This window comes from Moschus berezovskii, chromosome 1 (assembly GCF_049115385.1).
Source record: "Moschus berezovskii isolate FMDL1 chromosome 1, NW_MosBer_1.0, whole genome shotgun sequence".
Classification (NCBI taxonomy): domain Eukaryota; kingdom Metazoa; phylum Chordata; class Mammalia; order Artiodactyla; family Moschidae; genus Moschus; species Moschus berezovskii.
The window spans coordinates 124,994,469-125,015,205 of NC_142460.1; the positions used below are offsets into that span (position 1 = coordinate 124,994,469).

The 20,737-nt window shown below is 38.3% G+C and overlaps 2 pseudogenes; both read left to right on the plus strand.

The window, feature by feature from the left end:
• The first annotated feature begins 10,175 nt into the window (after window positions 1-10,175).
• On the plus strand, window positions 10,176-10,756 carry LOC148778845 (securin pseudogene; annotated as a pseudogene).
• Window positions 10,757-19,104: 8,348 nt separating this feature from the next.
• Window positions 19,105-19,799, plus strand: LOC129551776 (zinc finger CCHC domain-containing protein 17 pseudogene; annotated as a pseudogene).
• Window positions 19,800-20,737: the final 938 nt, after the last annotated feature.

The window sequence follows — 20,737 nt, forward strand, 5'->3', positions numbered from 1 at the left end:
TTCTTTGGGATTGGAATGAAGACTGAACTTTTCCAGTCTTGTGGCCATTGCTGAGTTTTCCAAATTTGCTGGCATATTGAGTGCAGCACTTTCACAGCATCATCTCTCAGGATTTGAAATAGCTCAATTGGAATTCCATCACCTCCACTAGCTTTGTTCATCGTGATGCTCTCAAATGAAAAGACGCGGCGCAGAGGGGACAGACACCTGCTCCGCACAACCAACCATATGCGGAAGCGTGGCCGAGAGGAGCTACCACACGCCCAAGGGCAGGGAGGTTGCCGAGAGGAGCTGTCCCACGTCCAAGAGACGGTGGCTGCACGGGCACAGGAGGGCCGAGAGGAGCTACTCCACATTTAAGGTCAGGAGGTGCGGCCTTGAGGAGATACCCCTCGTCCAAGGTAAGGTACAGCGGCTGCACTTTGCTGGAGCAGCTGTGAAGAGATACTCCACGACGAAGGTAGTTCAATTCAGTTCAGAGGCTCAGTCATGTCTGACTCTCTGCAACCCCATGAATCACAGCATGCCAGGCCTCCCTGTCTATCACCAACTCCCGGAGTTCACTCAAACTCATGTCCACAGAGTCGGTGATGCCATGCAGCCATCTCATTCTCTGTCATCCCCTTCTCCTCCCGCCCCCAACTTTTCCCAGCACCAGAGTCTTTTCCAGTGAGTCAACTCATCCCATGAGGTGGCTAAAGTATTGCAGTTTCAGCTTTAGCAGCAGTCCTTCCAATGAACACCTAGGATTGATCTCCTTTAGAATGGACTGGTTGGATCTCCTTGCAGTCCAAGGGACTCTCAAGAGTCTTCTCCAACACTACAGTTCAAAAGCAGCAATTCTTCGGCGATCAGCTTTCTTCACAGTCCAACTCTCACATCCATACATGACCACGGGAAAAACCATAGCCTTGACTAGACGGACCTTTGTTGGCAAAGTAATGTCTCTGCTTTTTAATATACTATCTAGGTTGGTCATAACTTTCCTTCCAAGGAGTAAGCGTCTTTTAATTTCATGGCTGCAATCAGCATCTGCAGTGGTTTTGGAGCCCAAAAAAGTAAAGTGTGACACTGTTTCCACTGTTTTTCCATTTCCCACGAAGTGATGGGACTAGATGCCATGATCTTTGTTTTCTGAACGTTGAGCTTCAAGCCAACCTTTTCACTCTCCTCTTTCACTTTCATCAAGAGGCTTTTGAGTTCCTCTTCACTTTCTGCCATAAGGGTGGTGTCATCTGCATATCTGAGGTTATTGATATTTCTTCCAGCAATCTTGATTCCAGCTTGTGCTTCTTCCAGCCCAGCATTCCTCATGATGTACTCTGCATATAAGTTAAATAAGCAAGGTGACAATATACAGCCTTGACGTACTCCTTTTCCTATTTGGAACCAGTCTGTTGTTCCATGTACAGTTCTGACTGTTGCTTCCTGACCTGCATATGGGTTTCTCAAGAGTCAGGTCAGATGGTCTGGTATTCCCATGTCTTTCAGAATGTTCCAGAGTTTATTGTGATCCACACAGTCAAAGGCTTTGGCATAGTCAATGAAGGAGAAATAGATGTTTTTCTGGAACTCTCTTGCTTTCTCCATGATCCAGCGGATGTTGGCAATTTGATCTCTGGTTCCTCTGCCTTTTCTAAAATGTGCTTGAACATCTGGGAGTTCACGGTTCACATATTGCTGAAGCTTGGCTTGGAGAATTTTGAGCATGACTTTACTACGTGTGAGATGAGTGCAATTGTGAAGTGAAACCCAAATAAGACGGTAGGTATTGGGAGGGGGCATTAGAGGGCAGACACACTGCAGTCATAATCACAAAAAACTAGTTGATCTGATCATATGGACTACAGCCCTGTCTAACTCAATGAAACTAAGCCATGCCATGTGGGGCCACCCAAGACGGACAGGTCATAGTGGAGAGGTCTGACAGAATGTGGTCCACTGGAGAGGGGAATGGCAAACCACTTCAGTATACTTGCCTTGAGAACCCCATGAACAGTATCAAAAAGCAAAATGAAAGGATACTGAATGAGGAATTCCCTAGGTTGGTAGTTGCCCAGTATGCTACTGGAGATCAGTGGAGAAATAACTCCAGAAAGAATGAAGGGATGGAGCCAAAGCGAAACAAATACCCAGTTGTGGATGTGACTGGTGAAACTCAGATGACCATTGTATCTACTACTGTGGGCAGGAATCCCTTAGAAGAAATGGAGTAGCCATTATGGTCAACAAAAGAGTCCGAAATGCACTACTTGGATGCAATCTTAAAAACGACAGAATGATTTCTGTTCGTTTCCAAGGCAAACCATTCAATATTACAGTAATCCAAGTCTATGCCCCAACCAGTAATGCTGAAGAAAGCGAAGTTGAACAGTTCTATGAAGACCTACAAGACCTTTTAGAACTAACACCCCAAAAAGATGTCCTTTTCATTATAGGGGACTGGAATGCAAAAGTAGGAAGTCAAGAAACACCTGCAGTAACAGGCAAATTTGGCCTTGGAGCACGGAATGAAGAAGGGTAAAGGCTAATAGAGTTTTGCCAAGAGAACGCACTGGTCATAGCAAACACCCGCTTCCAACAACACAAGAGAAGACTCTACACATGGCCATCACCAGATGGTCAACACCGAAATCAGATTGATTATATTCTTTGCAGCGAAAGATGGAGAAGCTGTATACAGTTAGCAAAAACAAGACCAGGAGCTGACTGTGGCTCAGATCATGAACCCCTTATTGCCAAATTCAGACTTAAATTGAAGAAAGTATGGAAAACCACTAGACCATTCAGATATGACCTAAATCAAATCCCTTATGATTATACAGTGGAAGTAAGTAATAGATTTAAGAGACTAGATCTAATAGAGTGACTGATGAACTCTGGATGGAGGTTCGTGACATTGTACAGGAGACAGGGACCAAGACCATCCCCATGGAAAAGAAATGCAAAAAGGCAAAATGGCTGTCTGAGGAGGCCTTACAAATAGCTGTGAAAAGAAGAGAAGCGAAAAGCAAAGGAGAAAAGGAAAGATATAAGCATCTGAATGCAGAGTTCCAAAGAATAGCAAGGAGAGATAAGAAAGCCTTCCTCAGCGATCAATGTAAAGAAATAGAGGAGAACAACAGAATAGGAAAAACAAGAGATCTTTTCAAGAAAATTAGAGATATCAAGGGAACATTTCATGCAAAGATTGGCTCAATAAAGGACAGAAATGGTATGGACCTAACAGAAGCAGAAGATATTAAGAAGATGTGACAAGAATACCCAGAAAAACTGTATTTGAACATAAATTAATGTAATCTGCCATATCAACAGATTACAGAAGTTAAAATTCATATTGAGTCTGGCAGTGAAAAGATGGAAGAAGGACCTTGGTTCTTGTCGTCTTTGAAGAAAGAATTCAGTGAAGAAACCAAAACTGTGAAAAAGATAAAAGTGTTTATTGGGAGCAAAGTATCAGTGAAAGAACACAGGTGGGTTCTGAATGACTTACATGTTATGAGGGTGACTTAGGGTGCTTACATGGGACAGCTTTCCAGGTTGCCTCTGGCCAATCATCTCCATATATGGTCCTGGAGTGTTCATGTATCTCAGTCAATATAGATTACAGCTGGCATCTTCTTCCTCCATTTGCCCTTCCCCTAGACTGAGGGCCTTCTCTGTGCATGTGTTGGGCTGGGAAATCCACAAGGATGCACCCGTCCCAGGGCTCAATGCTCTCATTATCATCCCATCTCAAAGAATTAGAATTTGCAGCTGTTCTGTCTGGGGCCTATCTACTCTTTACCTCAACATGCTGATATCAACATATACAGCAAAAGCTTTTGGCAAATTTTAACATCCATATATGATAAAAATAAGAATAAGCTTGATACAGAGCATCCACTATATATATATATATATATATATATATATAGCTAACATTATTTAATAGCTGAATAGTAAATGCTTAAATCTACCGAGAACAAGATAAGGATATCCACTCTCACCACTCATTCAACATAGCACTGGAAGTACCAGCAACAAAGGTCAAGTGTTTAGAATGTATAAAGAAGTCTCAAAACTCAATGATAATAATAATAATAAAAACAAATAATCCAATTAGAAAATGGGCAGAAGAGAATTTTCACTAATGAGGACAAACAGATGGCAAATAAGTACATGAATGTTCAACATCATTTAAGAAATGCAAATTAAAACCACAATGAAATATTAGTTACCAGAATGCCTAAAATAAAATAATAGTGACAGCACCAAATACTGGTAAGGGTTCATCAAAACTGGATCACTCATACACTGCTGATGAGAATGTAAAATGGTACAGTTACTCCAAAAATTTTTCCAGTTTTTATAAAACTAAACTTGCAACTACTATACTACTCAGAAATTGCACTCTTGGACATTTATCCTAGAGAAATGAACATGTATGTTCACAACAAAACCTGTATATAAATATTTTACATCAGCTTTGTTAGTAATAGCCTAAACACTGGAAATGACCCAGATGTTCAACTGGTGAACAGTTAAAGTAGCTGTGGAATATCTATACCACACAAAATTACTCAGAAATAAAAAAAGAACTACTAAGGCACACAACTTGGATAAATCTCCAGAGAAATATGCTGAGTGAAAAAACCCAATCCTAAAAGGTAAGTTACTCTATAGTTCCATTTATGTTAACATTCTTGAAATGACAAAATTATATTTAAATGGAAAACACATGAATTATTGCTGGGATTTAGAAGAAGATGGCTACATGGAGCAAATTGGGTATGGTTGCAAAAGAACACAGGGTTTCCCAGGTGATGCTGTGGTAAAGAATCTGCCTGCCAGTGCAGGAGAAGCAGGAGACGCAGGTTTGATTCCTGGGTATGGAAGATCTCCTGGAAGAGGAAATGGCAACCCACTCCAGTATTCTTGCCAGTAAAAATCCCATGGACAGAGGAGCCTTGCAGGTATAGTCCATGGGATCATGACAGCCCAGCACAGCACATAAAAGAACAACAAACAGGATTCCTGTTGCTATGGAAATGTTCTGAATATTGACTGTATCAATATAAATATCTTGGTTGTGATACTGTACCATAATTTTTTTCAAAATGTTACCATGAGGGAAAAACTAGGTAAAGAATACATGAGGTATTTCTATATTATTTCTTACAACTTACAGGTGAATCTACAGAACCGGTGTCTCCTGCATTGCAGGCAGATTCTTTACCAACTGAGCTATCAGGGAAGCCCAATCTAAAACTACAAACCATCAATAAACAATAAATCCCTAACTCTCTCCTTCCCTTCCCTGGACACTCAGTCCACCACCACAAGTTTCTTCTTTCAAGTGAAGCAAAGAAGTCACTCCCACTGTATTAAAAAGAAAAAAGCAATTGCAAAACATAAATGATTATAAATGGTCTTAAATAGTTGCATTGTAAGGGAGAATGAAAAGAATCAGATGATGCCAAATAATGCATAATCTGATAAAAGTTTTCTTCATCTTATATAAAGATGTGATCACTTTTGATAAATAGAAAAATCTTATATTTTCCCTATAAGACAATCGGAAATTTCAAAATAAATGGTAATCATTAAATAGTTCAAAACAGCAAAAAAAAAAAAAAAATCTGATTGCGTGTTTTCAACCTTCCTCCCAGGGACTGAATGCACCTAATTCATAAAACACCAATGTATTAATAGAAGGAACACAACCTTAATGTGAGAAAGGCTGTGCTTGATTCTATGCATCCTGGTCTCTGTTGATTTCTGGGGACTTACAATTCAATGCTGTGACTGAGAAAAAAGCCCAAAGAAGTAAACATATTTCACTCTCTTTAAAGTTGAGGTTTAACTATACTTGGTTTGTTTAACATTGTCAATAAAGAAAAGAACAAAAGCACACAAGAAGAGAAAGCGGTGATGGGACACATCTAACTTGAGAACTGGTGCCAGGCAGGGGGCATAAGGAGAATGAAACACATAAACAGATTATTGTTTCTTTCCTGCTGCCTCTTCCATTTACAAAATTCTCTATTTACATCCCTACCTCCAGAATCCACTTCTCACCACCTTCATCACTACTATCCTGGGACACATCACCAAATGATGCTCAATTCTTGCCACAAATATCTCTACTTCATAAGCAATATTCACACAACAGCCAGGAGCCTCATTAAACAGAAGTTAGTGGATAGTGTTACTTCTTTGCTCAAAACTGAGTGGCTCTCACTTGTCTCAAGGAAAAGCCGAAATCCCATAATTGTCTACCAGGCCCCACAGGCCAAGCCCCACACTCACCCGACTTGTGCAGCTCTAGCTATCACACAGGCTTCCTCAGAGGAGGAGGCCAGGTCCAGAGAAGCCGGGAGCCAGCATCTCGCCTTCCTATCCTCAGCTCTGTCCTCACCGCAGGGACGCCTCATGGACCTCAGGCCTACCTCCAACCCTTCCAGTCTCTTTCCTCCACAACTGCCAGGTCTCACTCACCTCAACAAGCAGCACTAGGTCGGCAGGGAAGGGGGCTCCACAGGTCCTGGAAGCGGAGGCGGGAACTCAGCGGGTCCCCAGGTACTCGGATGGAGGTCAAAGGTGATTGGGCCCTGGGGCTGACATCTGTGCTTCTCCGGGCTCTGGCCCATCCAGGGAGGGAGGTGAGAGCAGAGGCTGGCTAACAACCATGGAGGGCAGAGCCCCCAGACCCAGGCAGCCTCTCCGCAGAGCTCTCCTGCTCTGGTCATCCCTCCCACACTGGGTCATTGTCCTTGCTTACGATATCTGTCACCTCCTGTCCCGCTGCCCACCATATTTGCTTCAATTTGCCTGTGGTTCAATTCCTTACTGCCTTGAGGTTTTACCTAAATCACCTGTTCTCAAAGATGCATCATCCGACCAGGATATTTCATTATACAACCCTTTTCCCTACCTTTGCGATCTATGCCACTTTATTTACTTTTTTCTTTGTTCAACGCACTACTCACTTTCTAAGATAGGTATTTTTACTCTTTTGTTTTCCTTAGCACTCTACCAGGAGTCAACTTCTTCAGGGCAAGAAAAAAATATTCTTTAACCATATCGGCTTCAGCTTTTTAGGTCACAGCAAGGGCTTTGTCTCCTACTTCAGATCTGGCACTTTTCTTCATGCTCACAGTCACCATCTAGATCCAAGCAAACATCCTTCTCTTGAATTGCCACCATAGCCTTCTGCTGCATACTATTCAGTGTATCTCCCTTACGTGCATTTAGAGGGTTTTCTAAATTTCAAACTTGACTGTGTTACTCCCCTGTCTGAAACCATTTAATGTTTACTCGTTGCGTTTAGGATTATGTAGTATTTGAGTGAGAAAGCTCATTTGACATAGAATGAGCATCCTTACAGACAGCTCATCTTGGAGATCAGAGAATTATTCCCATTTCAGTGAGACTTCTGAATATGGCCTTAGGGAGAGGGAGTGGGTGTGACTTATTGAGAGCAATGTACCTAACTTTATGTGTCACCCTAGATTCAGCCCTTCAGATGAACCTCTCTAGAAGTCATGCTTTCCCAGTTTAGACACCTGATAGGCAGTCAAAGGGATTCTCTCAGGATTTCTGATATGCCAATAGTTTAAAAATACTGAGAAAACTGGAAGTTTATAAGCATGAAAGGAAGACTGTGAGTATTAGGGGAAACGTCAAACAAGGCAGTATGAGAGCAATTGTTTAGAGAGATTTATAACATTCCTTGGTATTTAGCAGAGAATGTATCTTCTGATGGCAGGAGGGGAGATGGTGAGGTTTGTATTGATCGGTAGCCTGATCTCCAGGTGCTGAGGTCAGGGATTTGAGACCATATAGAATCACTGACACTTAAAAAAATAAAGCTAGACGATATCTCAGTAAAATCTTAATATATTACTTAGTAAAATCTTAGTGTATACTTGGTAATATCTTTATAGCTCTTTCATTCTAGGTTAATTCTGTGAATGTTTAGCTAATTTAAAACACCTCTATCACAAGATGGAATATGACTAAGAGTGTTGTATCATTATGTAAACAATGTCATAGTCTCGTTAATTTGATAGACTAATTTCTATCAAAACATGGATCATATCTGTCTTATTTTTTAATCCTGGTTCCTAGAGCAGTGCTTGGGAGCACGCTTTTTTGAATAAATGAATCACATTTTTTAGCCTTATATTGTTTTTGTTTCATATAATATTGCCATTATATGCACAAAAGTTTATGAAAATGTTTACCTGAATGAGAATTTTGCAATATTATTGTTTATAGTATCCTGAGAAAAATAACTTATGAAGGGCACTTTGAAAGATGATTGTTCGTGGTGGATTATCTTGAAGTTAGGAAAAAGGAATATCCTATTAGGACGTTTTTTAACTTAGGTTATATAATAGGTTGTAGGTCAGTAGTCCCTATTGTGCAATAAGGTAGTCCTTATTCATTTCGAGAAAATAGTAAAGCCCATTGCATGAGATTCAGAAGGAAAGTTTATATTTGAGGATAACTGAAACAGCCACATTTGAATAGTTGAATAGTATATTTTCGGGGATACAAAAAGATTTTTCAATTTAAGTTTAATACTAAATTTTGGAACTTAAGTCATTCATTATCTACTTATTGAGGACTTACATTTTACAGGATTTGGAGTTAAAATAAAGTCCCTATCAATACATTCACACACACACACACACACACACATATTACCCTCTGTATATTTACATGCCTACTGTACATATACACATACGTATATGATTATTTTATCTACTCACATATACCTGTATACCTATTGCATATATACAGATACATACCTACTACTTATATTGTACATATATATATATTTTCTGAGACTTAAGAGAGTATCGAAATTAAAACTGGTGACTAAAACCATTGTGAATGAGAAAGTAAATTTATAATTTTAACAAAAAATAAGCATGATAAGAAAAGTCTGTAATTTCATGAAATGACATTGTCTAAGGAATGACAGCTTTACTATGTAAGTTTCTTCAGAATTATATCTTAGATATGTGGAAGCATTCATACTGAAGTATGTGCTCAATTTTCAATTTGTACTTTGTCATGATTTTAATTGTATCTCCCAAGATTTTTCTGTTATCTATGAAGGATTCACCTTGCTAAAATGATTATTCAACTTTAGAAGTCTTCTGTTTTCAAAATCTTTTGAAAGAAAAAACATGTTAACAAATTATTTAGCCTATTTTAAAAAATGGCACTACATAAATGTTGTACTAGATTTTCTTTGTGCTTCCTGGAAACCTCTCTTTATAAGACACATTGACTTTTTCAGGCAATCAAGGTGCTCTTTAGTAAATGGCTTCACAGAGCATCGATTTCCATGATAACAAGTTCTGGATGTTCTTCTTTATCAGCCATTCTCAGAAGTATCTGTCTTTTTAAGGCAAGAACAAATTGAATAAATGAAATATTTATCTTTCCCTTTAAAAGTTTGACAGATTTATATACCAAGAGTATTTGTATTCTAAATCTTGGGTTTTACTTAATGTATATGCTTCATAAGAGCATGTGTTTTCAACCACGTGCAGAAAAGCTGACCCTGAAATTGTGTGTGCTATCTTATTTTTATGGATGGTTATCATAGGATTTTTGTACTGGACAAAGATCAGTTTAAAACAAGTAGAGGTAAATGCAATTACAATACAGCTTGTTACTAAGTGGTATCCACTTTATGTCAAATCTTGTCCTCCAAAATATTTAAAGCACATAACTATAAAAACTTGATAAACTGTTCACCTGAAGAGAAAGCAATCATATTATATACGGATTAATAAATGCAAGAAAGAAGAACATGTAAAGTAGAATGAAAAGTCAGGAAGAGAGAAGAAAGACAGCAATGGTAAGCAGGAAGCAGAATATTATGTAAAACACATAAAGAATAAAAAAATCAACAAAATACTGTATTGCTACGCCTTAGTTATCTGGTCTCTTTTCCCCAGTTTCAAAAACATTAATATTTGTGATCACATTAAAATTTTAAAATTCTACATCACTGTTCTTACATATATATTAATAAGACCCCTTCTCTCCTATTTCTTCCTCAGTTTTGCCAGCCAGGAAATACTCTTAGAAAACTACTTCTGTGTGTGGATAGATGGAGAAAAGGAAGAGAGAGAAGGAAGAATAGTATATATATATAATATACACATATATATGAACCAGGTACCCATGTAGCTCCTAAGGACGGGCTGAACCTGGGGTCTGTGCCTTCAGTCAAAGCTTTAGATGGCAGATCTCAGGTTTCAACACCACCTGTTGCCAAAATGTTTGCTGCTCCACCAGCTTTACCAAAAACTGCCAGAAAGGCTTTGGGAACTGTCAACAGAGCTACAGAAAGATCAGTTAAGATGAATGGACCACTCAGACAGAAACAGACAGCTTTCTTTACCAAAAAGATTGTTGAGAAGACTGTTAAAGCAAACATTCTGTTTTCTGTTCCTGCCTCAGATGACACATACTCAGAAATAGAAAAGTTCTTTCCCTTCAATCCATTAGATTTTGAGAGTTTTGACCTGCCTGAGGAGCACCAGATCACACACCTCCCCTTGAATGGAGTGCCTCTCATGATCCTTGATGAGGAGAGGGAGCTTGAACAGCTGTTACACGTCGGCCCCCTTCCCTCTGAAGATGCCTCCTCTGCTGTGGGAATTTAATCTGTTGCAGTCTCTTCTCAAGCATTTTGTCGACTCTAGATGTTGAATTGCCACCTGTTTGCTATGACTTAGATATTTAAATTTCTTTGCACTTTATAGTTTGAGTATGTATTAATAGTTTGTATTAAAGCAATTCTTTGTTTAACAGACTTCTTAAAAAAAAAATAAAAAGGCTTATTAGGCATCCCTGGTAGGAATATATATTTATTTTTGTGGAACTAGCTCAGTCATGTCTGACTCTGTGTGACCCCTAATAACCTCATGGGGTATATAGTCCATGGATACACACACACACACACACACACACACACACACACACACACAGCTTCCCTGGTGGCTCAGACAGTAAAGAATTTGCCTGCAATGCAGGAGGCCCAGGTTCAATCCCTCGGTCAGAAAGATCCCCCAGAGAAGGGAATGGCTAGTCACTCCAGTATTCTTACCTGGAGAATTCCATTAACAGAGGAGCCTGGCAGGCTGCAGTCCATGGTGTTGCAATGAGTTAGACATGACTGAGCGACTGAGCACCAGCAGCAGTGAAATTATAAAGTCTTTTTTTGTTTTTGCTCATGTTTTGTTTCAAGATATTAAATTGCTTCTAAAGTGCTTGAAGCTTTTTCTTTGTTTTTGAGCAAAGTACATAGCCTTATTGCCTTTATACCTAGGAAGGTGACATTGGAAGTGCCAATGACATATTTTTCTTTCCTTTCACTCCATTACCTGATGTAATGAACCAAAGTAGGAGACCTTTAGCCTTCTATTGTATTTATTCTTTTTTGAATTCTTGATTAGGATGTCGTCAGTGCATACCCTAATATTTAGAATTCTGGAAAGCAGAAGTCTGTAAAACTGTGGACATTTTATCGAGTAATAGAAACCAAAGCTGAAAGAATTTTGCTTGAAAACTGAGTAGAAAAATAATCATTAAGCAGGACTGGGGAAACAAAAACCCTGTTTTTCAAATGTGCAAATTCTAGGAACCGTGTCATAAAGTTGTTAAACATACAGATTTGATAGGTCCTAAAATCTATGTGTCGACTGAACTGACTGTACTGAACTGAAAATCTGTTGTGGACCCTGAACAGGCCATTTTACGACCACATATGTCTGGTGAATACTGAAACAGTATTAATGATCAGTTAGTTTTATGAAGGCGTGTTTGTAAAAGTCTTCATGACTGAATCTGGAAGGAGTTCATGACCCTGGCTACCGTATATGGGTGAGTCTTAGATTCTTATTCACAGTATTTCTACAATCCCTATAAACTTTTTAAATGCAACTTTTTAAGAGGAAATTTACATGTGATAAAATGTACTCATTTTAAGTAAACATTTGAATGAGTTTTTTCTATGCAGTTACAGTGATGAAATACTTGGTACATATTAATATGAGGAAATATCGTTTACTCTTTGCCAATTGAAATTAATTTTCCCATTGATTTTTCTTGAACCTCGATAGCAGAAAGCCTCAGAGAATGGCTTGGGACATCTGCTTTTATCAACTATCTTCTGATAGTTTGGCTGTTGTGATAGTATGAATGTCTTCAGATCTGATTGCTTAAGTCTCTCTGTAAGCAAATTAATTTTCATGATACTCTTACATGGCCTTCTTTAAGTCTACATTTGAAGTTCCACACTTGAAGAAATTATCCTGGAAAGCATAACATCTAATAACTACATTTGAGTTTTGTCTATTAAAAAAAATGACAGTCCCAACAGTTTTGACAAAGGAAGTAAAGAATGCTGTGGAAAGCATCTTTATAAGTCATAATCAGAATGCTTTTTATCTTACTTTTAGGCATATTTGATGAAACCACAGAATGCCATGCATATTGCCTTGTTATTTCTGTAAATTATGGAACTCCTGTACTTTACAGTTATTTAAGATATTCAAGACATACTTATTCTAGAAGTTGTGGACTGAATATGTGAGAGGGTAAACACTGTGAGGCATCATACAATTCAGATCTTTACCCAGCAGGCCTACACAAAATCAAAACACACTGCTAACAACCCTTTAATTTATGGCTTTATTTCATTTATATTTTCATAAAAAAATGAAAGTAAATTTGATAATGTCTTTGATTCAATAAGTACATGTTCTTGATCTGTGTTTTATCATTAATTATCACATAGGTTCAGTGATTAAGAACATGTTCTAACTCAGTGACCAAGAATACTCAGAGATCTTGAAATGTTTTTTTCAAATACTTGTTTCTAAATTCTGGGTAGAGCTTGGAAGTAAGGAATGTATTATGGTTATTTACTTGGTCCTTAAACAAGCATCTATTAACCATATTGTAGTGCTGTTTATTTCACTTCATAGTCTTTTACTTAAAACATCTTTTACCTGAATGGAAAGAATTCCTTTTGTAGTTCACTATAGTATACTATCTGGGCTTCCCTGGTGGCTCAGTTGGTAAAGAATTTCCCTGCAATGCATGGAGACCCAGGTTCAGCCCCTGGGTGAGGAAGATCCTTGGAGAAGAAAATGGCAACCCATTCCATTCTTGCCTGGAAAATCCCATGGACAGAGGAGCCTGTAGGGATATAGTCCATGGGGTCACAAAGAGTCAGACATGACAGAACAACTAATGAATTAAAAACCAGAAAAATTGTGTACTAAGACTTTTTTCTATTCTTATTTTTAATAATAATATTTAATTATATTTTTCTGTGTATCAATTAGGCTTTCACATTTTTATTTTATTTTAGTAATTATGGGCATATGGCACTGTCATCTACTCCCATTAGTTTTTCCCTTTTATTCAAATGAGTTTCCATAATTTGATATTGCTTTCTGACTGTTGTTTATGTACGTGAAAATATGTCTTTTAGATAGTAAGGATGAAGTGTAATTCGTCCTGATAGAATAAATTTACTAATTGAATGTGATGGTAATGGGAAAAATGTCATAACCAAAGGAAACATTTAAGCAACAAAACTATTTGATAGCCTTAAGTTTGACTTTGGCATTGGACATGTTTTACATTGATGCTCTGAATATGAGTTCTTCAAGATAACCATGTGTATTAATTAGTGTACAGTTTCTTAGCCTGATTGACTGTGAATTGTCAAGGTACTACAGCCAGAATCATGTTTATTGTATAGCATTTTTTGTACTGTTTTAATTTGAGAAAAGCAAGTATTAAAATTATTTCAATATTCCAAAACAAGTTGAATTTAAAGAATGTGTAGAAAGGGACATATGGTGTTAAGCAAAGCTAAAATATATTCAAGTTACTAATACTAATTTCCAGCCTGTGTTGTGCCATTTATGTTTAGTTATCCTGAAGCTTACCTCCAAATCCTTCTCTCTCACAAAAATCCAATACAAAAATAAATCCTGCATATTTTAATTTTCAAATTATTTTGCTTAATAATATTTCTTTTCAAAGAGATATAAAATTTATCATAAAAATTAATGATATGATGCTTCAAGCATTCACTGCTTTTAAGGCAGTTAAATGTTAACAAGAAACTCTGAAGTCAATATATTGTAAATCCCCAAAGTATGTAAAAATCTTCTTAGTTATATAATTATAAGTGAAATATTCAGGCCAATATAGAGCAATTTAAGAAAATTTATGTGTGCCCTTATCTTTTTATATTGCTATCAAAGACATTTTGTTTGAAAATATGCTCTACAATGTTGTGAATTTGTTGTTGTTTAGTCGCTAGGTTGTGTCTGACTCTTTCGTGAGCCCATGGACTATAGCCCACTAGACTCCTCTGTTATGGGATTTCCCAGGCAGCAATACTGGAGTGGGTTGTTATTTCCTTCTCCAGGGGATCGTCCAGACCCAGGAATCGAGCCTCGGTTTCCTGCTTTGCAGGCAGATTCTTTACCAGTGAGCCACCTGGGTAGCCAACGTTGTGGATAGGTTAAAATTAATCAGACAACAGATGTAGACTTTTCTGTCTGTCATTATCTTACATCTCTGAATAAATCATTTAAACTTTCTAAGCCTCATTGTTTTTATTGGCACCACGAGGAGATAGATATTATCCTCATTATCAGTGGTGAAAATTAAGTGTAAATGGTTTAAGTCACTTTTCAAGGACCAAAAACCAAGAAATAACAAACAAACCCTTAGACTTAGGTTTGTACTCTCAAAACCCCTGATTTGATTTACTAGGACACACTGACTTTTATTAAAATAAGGTTTAAGCAAAGATTAAAAGTCAGTATGTCCTAGTAAGTCAAGTCAGAGGTTTTGAGGCTACTATGACACACTGACTTTTATTAAAATAAGGTTTTATAATCTTTGCTTTATACTTGAGGTAAACTGAAACAAAGAGGTTCGAGTGCTTACCCAATATTATATGATCAGGAAATGTCAAAGCTGAGGCTTGCATACGGAGCTACTAATTCTGATTCTAGTTCTTTCTTCCGGACCAAGCAGCCTTCCAAAATGAATGTCTCATAAAGTTCAGCAGGAGTAAAAAGGAAAAGACTCTAGAAATAATACCTGGTGTGTGCATATGGGTGGGTGTGTATAGTGCATACATGTACCATATATAACATAAATATAAATATATATATGGTTCTCAGGAGAATGATTTTTTTTCAGATTGTAATATATGTTCATGCTGCATATTATGCACACTATTTTGATTCTTGCTTTTTTCCCTCTTATAAATCCTGACTTATGAGTCCAATTTTAGAGAAAAGGTGAGACAAAAATGCAACATATGGTTTTTCTCCAGGTGACTACCCTCTTTATCTAACACTGTTTATGGAACAATCTTTTATTTCTTCATAGACTTGAAGCAAATATTAAGGTCCAGAATTTTTTAACAGTAATTTATATACTGTTTAAACAGCTATCTGCCCTCTGTTATCCAAATTACTAAGCACATATCAGAGACATACTGTAATAATTTCTAAGCCCTTGAGTTACCTTAGAATCAGGAAGATACTGATTTGACCATATTCAGTTGTTGAGTTAAATGTTTATTTTAGTGCAGTTTCCATAAGCAAGATTTATTTAATGATTCAGGGTAAAGAGAAAAGGTGGTCAGCAAAGGGAAGAGCTGTCTATGAAAAATCTTGAATGCTGCAGTTTTGAATGTCACGGTGGTACACTTTTGGTCATGTCTTTGGAAGAATTAACCATTAAAGTAAATATTATAGCTGCTATTTGGTATCCATGGCAAATAAATGGAGAAAAAATGGAAACAGTGACAGACTTTATTTTCTTGGGCTCCAAAATCACTGCAGATGGTGACTGCAGCCATGAAATTAAAAGACACTTGCTCCTTGGAAGAAAAGCTATCACCTAGACAGCATATTAAAAAGCAGAGACATTACTTTGCCAACTAAGGTCCATCTAGTCAAAACTATGGTTTTTCCAGTAGTCATGTATGAATGTGAGAGTTGGACTATAAAGAAAGCTGAGCACTGAAGAATTGATGCTTTTGAACTGTGGTGTTGAAGAAGACTATTGAGAGTCCCTTGGACTGCAAGGAGATCCAACCAGTCTATCCTAAAGGAAATCAGTCCTGATTATTCATTGGAAGGACTGATGCTAAAGCTGAAACTCCAATACTTGGGCCACCTGATGCAAAGAACTGAATCATTCGAAAAGACCCTGATCCTGGGAAAGATTGAAGGCAGGAGGAGAAGGGGATGACAGAGGATGAGATGGTTGAATGGCATCACCAACTCGATAGACATGAGTTTGAGCAAGCTCCAGGAGTTGGTGATGGACAGGGAAGCCCTGGCGTGCTGCAGTCCATGGAGTCGCCAAGAGTCAGGCAGGACTGAGTGACTGAACTGAACTGAACTGATTTGGTATCACAGACTTATCTATATATGGATTATTTTAGAATTTCTGGAGATGGTTAAGGAGTCTTAGATACACTTAAGATTGTACATACGCCCCAGGACATGTAAAAATTTATATCTTTTATGTGCATTTTTCATTATCTACTTAATTCAAAAAATTCTGCTGCCTTTCCACATTTCCAGTCTCCATAGTTAAGAGAAAAACAAAGTATCCTTGGCAAAGTGCCTCATTGGAAACTAGACACTGCTGCAAGATGTGATTCCTGCATGTACACTCTCACTATCAAGTTAATATTCTTATAAATAAAAATGATCTGATGAACTCTGGGACTTCACCCTGGTGATTCATATAGTGCTGAGGAGCTTATTCATGACTATATTGGGCATGAAATTGTTATTTACTGCTTAAAATATATGATAGGCTAAACTCCAGATATTTATGCTTTCATGCCAAGTACATGGCCTTTGGAAATAGGAATCTCTAGCTCCTTCACTGACTGAACCTTGCCTTCCACACCTGTAACTATAGAGCAGTGTTCATTTTTCAGGGGGAGGGGGTAAAATAAAATAATGAGATAAGCGTAGCACAGTGTTTTATACCAAGGCTTAGTATATGTGAACTCCCTTTGATTTATCTTCTTTACTGGAAACTATTTTTATTCCGTAATGCCAACTGTTTTATCTTACTTCAACAATTTGCTCCAATAACTCTTCCAGGATGTTATTCTAATATTAAGGTGTTTTATCTTTGAGGTCATTGTTTGTGGGAACTAGTTTTTAAATATAAATTCTTTTTTCCTTAAGATCAAGGTAACTAGAACACAACCTGAAATATTCAAAATATTTCAAGTAATGAATTTTATTTCAATCAATAAATTATTTTTTATAAAAAGCAACCTGGATTTATGTAACATTGTACATTTTTAGTTATTAAATGCTTTTTATGATCATATTTCTCTGTTTTGAATGCTATTTTTTCTGTGTTACATGACTTTTAGTCATTTTCCTTTGCAGATTTATCTTCTTTTGGTGATTTTTCTTAAAATTCTTTTTCTGTTCAGTTCAGTTCAGTTCAGTTCAGTCGCTCAGTCGTGTCCGACTCTCCGCGACCCCATGAATCACAGCACGCCAGGCCTCCCTGTCCATCACCAACTCCCGGAGTACACTCAAACTCATGTCCACAGAGTCGGTGATGCCATCCAGCCATCTCATTCTCCGTCGTCCCCTTCTCCTCCCGCCCCCAACCTTTCCCAGCATCAGAGTCTTTTCCAGTGAGTCAACTCGTCGCATGAGGTGGCCAAAGTACTGCAGTTTCAGCTTTAGCATCAGTCCCTCCAATGAACATCCAGGATTGATCTCCTTTAGAATGGACTGGTTGGATCTCCTTGCAGTATAAGGGACTCTCAAGAGTCTTCTCCAACACCACAGTTCAAAAGCATCGATTCTTCGGCGATCAGCCTTCTTCACAGTCCAACTCTCACAACCATACATGACCACGGGAAAAACCATTGCCTTGACTAGACGGACCTTGGTTGGCAAAGTAATGTCTCTGCTTTTTAATATACTATCAAGGTTGGTCATAACTTTCCTTCCAAGGAGCAAGCGTCTTTTAATTTCATGGCTGCAATCAGCATCTGCAGTGATTTTGGAGCCCAAAAAAACAAAGTCTGACACTGTTTCCACTGTTTTTCCATCTATTTCCCATGAAGTGATGGGACCAGATGCCATGATCTTTGTTTTCTGAATGTTGAGCTTCAAACCAACCTTTTCACTCTCCTCTTTCACTTTCATCAAGAGGCTTTTGAGTTCCTCTTCACTTTCTGCCATAAGGGTAGTGTCATCTGCATATCTGAGGTTATTGATATTTCTCCCAGCAATCTTGACTCCAGCTTGTGCTTCTTCCAGCCCAGCGTTCCTCATGATGTACTCTGCATATAAGTTAAATAAGCAAGGTGACAATATACAACCTTGACGTACACCTTTTCCTATTTGGAACCAGTCTGTTGTTCCATGTCCAGTTCTAACTGTTGCTTCTTGACCTGCATACAGGTTTCTCTTTTTCTGTTAGTGGCCTTGAAAGAGAAATGTAGGCTCATGACATTTCAAAAGCAATTCACTTGGGCTTGTTGGCACTAACTTGAGTGTTGATGTTATTGCAAGTGTAGGACAGATATTCTTCAAACAAATAGCATGTACTCCCTCCGTTTATTGCACAAAGTGACCAACAGAATACTCAAAATATAGTCTAATCTGATTTAATCTCAAACTCTTTATTTCTTTCTGATTGTAGGAAATAAATTTAGATGTTAACTACTACAACAAAACATATATAAAATGAGATTATTTAAATTTATACTCCATACATTCAGCTTTATTTTTTGTTTCTTTTCTTTCATTTGTTTGTGTCCTACAGCTGACCTTGAAACCAAGAAAATTATGATTTAAGGAAGTAAATACAATATTTTTGGGTAATGGGTTTCCATTCTTGATTTCTGGAATTATACTTAAGGGTCAAGCGGTAGTTCTGTGTGATTAAAAATCTGTCATTAATGCTGCAAGGGGAAGACCAGAGGCTGACACCAAAACACTTCAATTAGCTTTAGCAGAAGAGAAAGGGAGGAGCCATAGAACATTAAGGATGAATTCAGGAAGACCCGAGACCATGGAGAACTTGCCTGCTCTCTACACTGTTTTCCAAGGAGAGGTTGCTAAGTCACAGACTATGGAAGCTTTATCAAAATTCCATGCTGTTGGAAGCAATGTCTGGTTCAAATTCACATGTCATCCTATCTCGTGGATAAGCCCTCTGAGATAGTAGATGTTGGAGACAAAGTGTGGGTGAAGCTTACTGGCCGAGAGACAAAAAATGATAGGATAAAATTATCCTTCTCCATAAAAGCTATCAACTAAGGGACTCGGAAGGACCTTGATCCCAATAATGTTATCATTGAGCAAAAAGAGAGGTGGAGGCAGTCCTTCCAGGGTTACACTGGGCAGAAAAATCACCCTTGAGGCTGTCCTGAAAAGTACCTGCAAGAAGTGTTGCTGTAAAGGCCACTTTACAAAGGATTGTTTCATGCAACCAGGTGGGACCAAGTACTCTCCTTTGAGGAAGAGGAGAAGGAAAAGGCAAAGTCAGCAGAGTTTGAAAAGCCTGACCCCATGAGAAATTCTTCTAGAAAAAGAAAAGTGAAAAGTAAACATAGAGACAGGAAGCCATCTGACTCTGACAGCTCAGACTCTGAGAGTGATACAGGCAAGAGGGCAAGGCACACATCAAAGGACAGCAGGTAAGCAAAGAAGACGACAAAGCAGAAGAAGCACAAGGAGTGATAATGGAGAGTAGAGGGGGTGGTTGAAAGAAGGACCCAGGAGCATGTGGTTTGAAGCCCTGGCTCCTAGAAAGACTCAGTAGTGACAATATGGCCTCCCACCCTCTTTTCTCCCATGGGCAATGGCATCCCTCGTGCCCCAGGCAAGTTTAGGAGTTAGTTATCAAAAGTATCTGCCTGAATGAGTTGTTTCCTTATCACTCTTGGTCTCTTTGCAAGTGACCCCTGCAGCTCACCCATTCATTCACCCAATTTCATTTAGCAAGAGGTCTTATTACGCTCTCCAGCTGCCACTTCCAGAGCCAGATTCCTGCACAGGAGTCCAAGCTAGAGCCACAGGAATTGCTGTAGGGGTGAGTCTGGCTGTAGATGAACAGAGTGATTGGCCCCTCCCTGTTGGCCTACCTACCCTGGCCTGATTGGTCGATGGTCTCTGCTACATCCAGCATACAGGCAGAGGGAGACTGGCAGTATGAGGGAGAATATGGTAAGAAGTGGTGCTCATTTTTTCCATTCCCCTAAAATGATTCTGCTAGGTTAGAAGTGAAGGCTGGTGGTCACAGCCAGGAAACGATTGTTTGCAGTGACTTAGCTTGTTTGTGACATTCCATCAGACCACTGAACCAGACATCTCAAGCCAAAATCATTGGTTTACTTTGTATTTACTTCAGTGTGAGTCAACTGGTTCCATTTCAGGTTTCTGCTTAAATTCCTAGTACTAAAAAAGACTCATTATTTGCCATGTCAATAGATTTGACTGTTAATATCTCTCCTCAGTATAAGCTATGCATGCAGTTCTTGTTTCTGATGTTATCCAAGTCATATCTGACCAATATCAGTAGTCTTTCTAATCTATAAAATGCTCAAATAGTAATCCTTTTATTCAATGTCTTCCCCCTTTTGTCCATTTCAGTTATCCTAACTGCAAAATTTAATGTA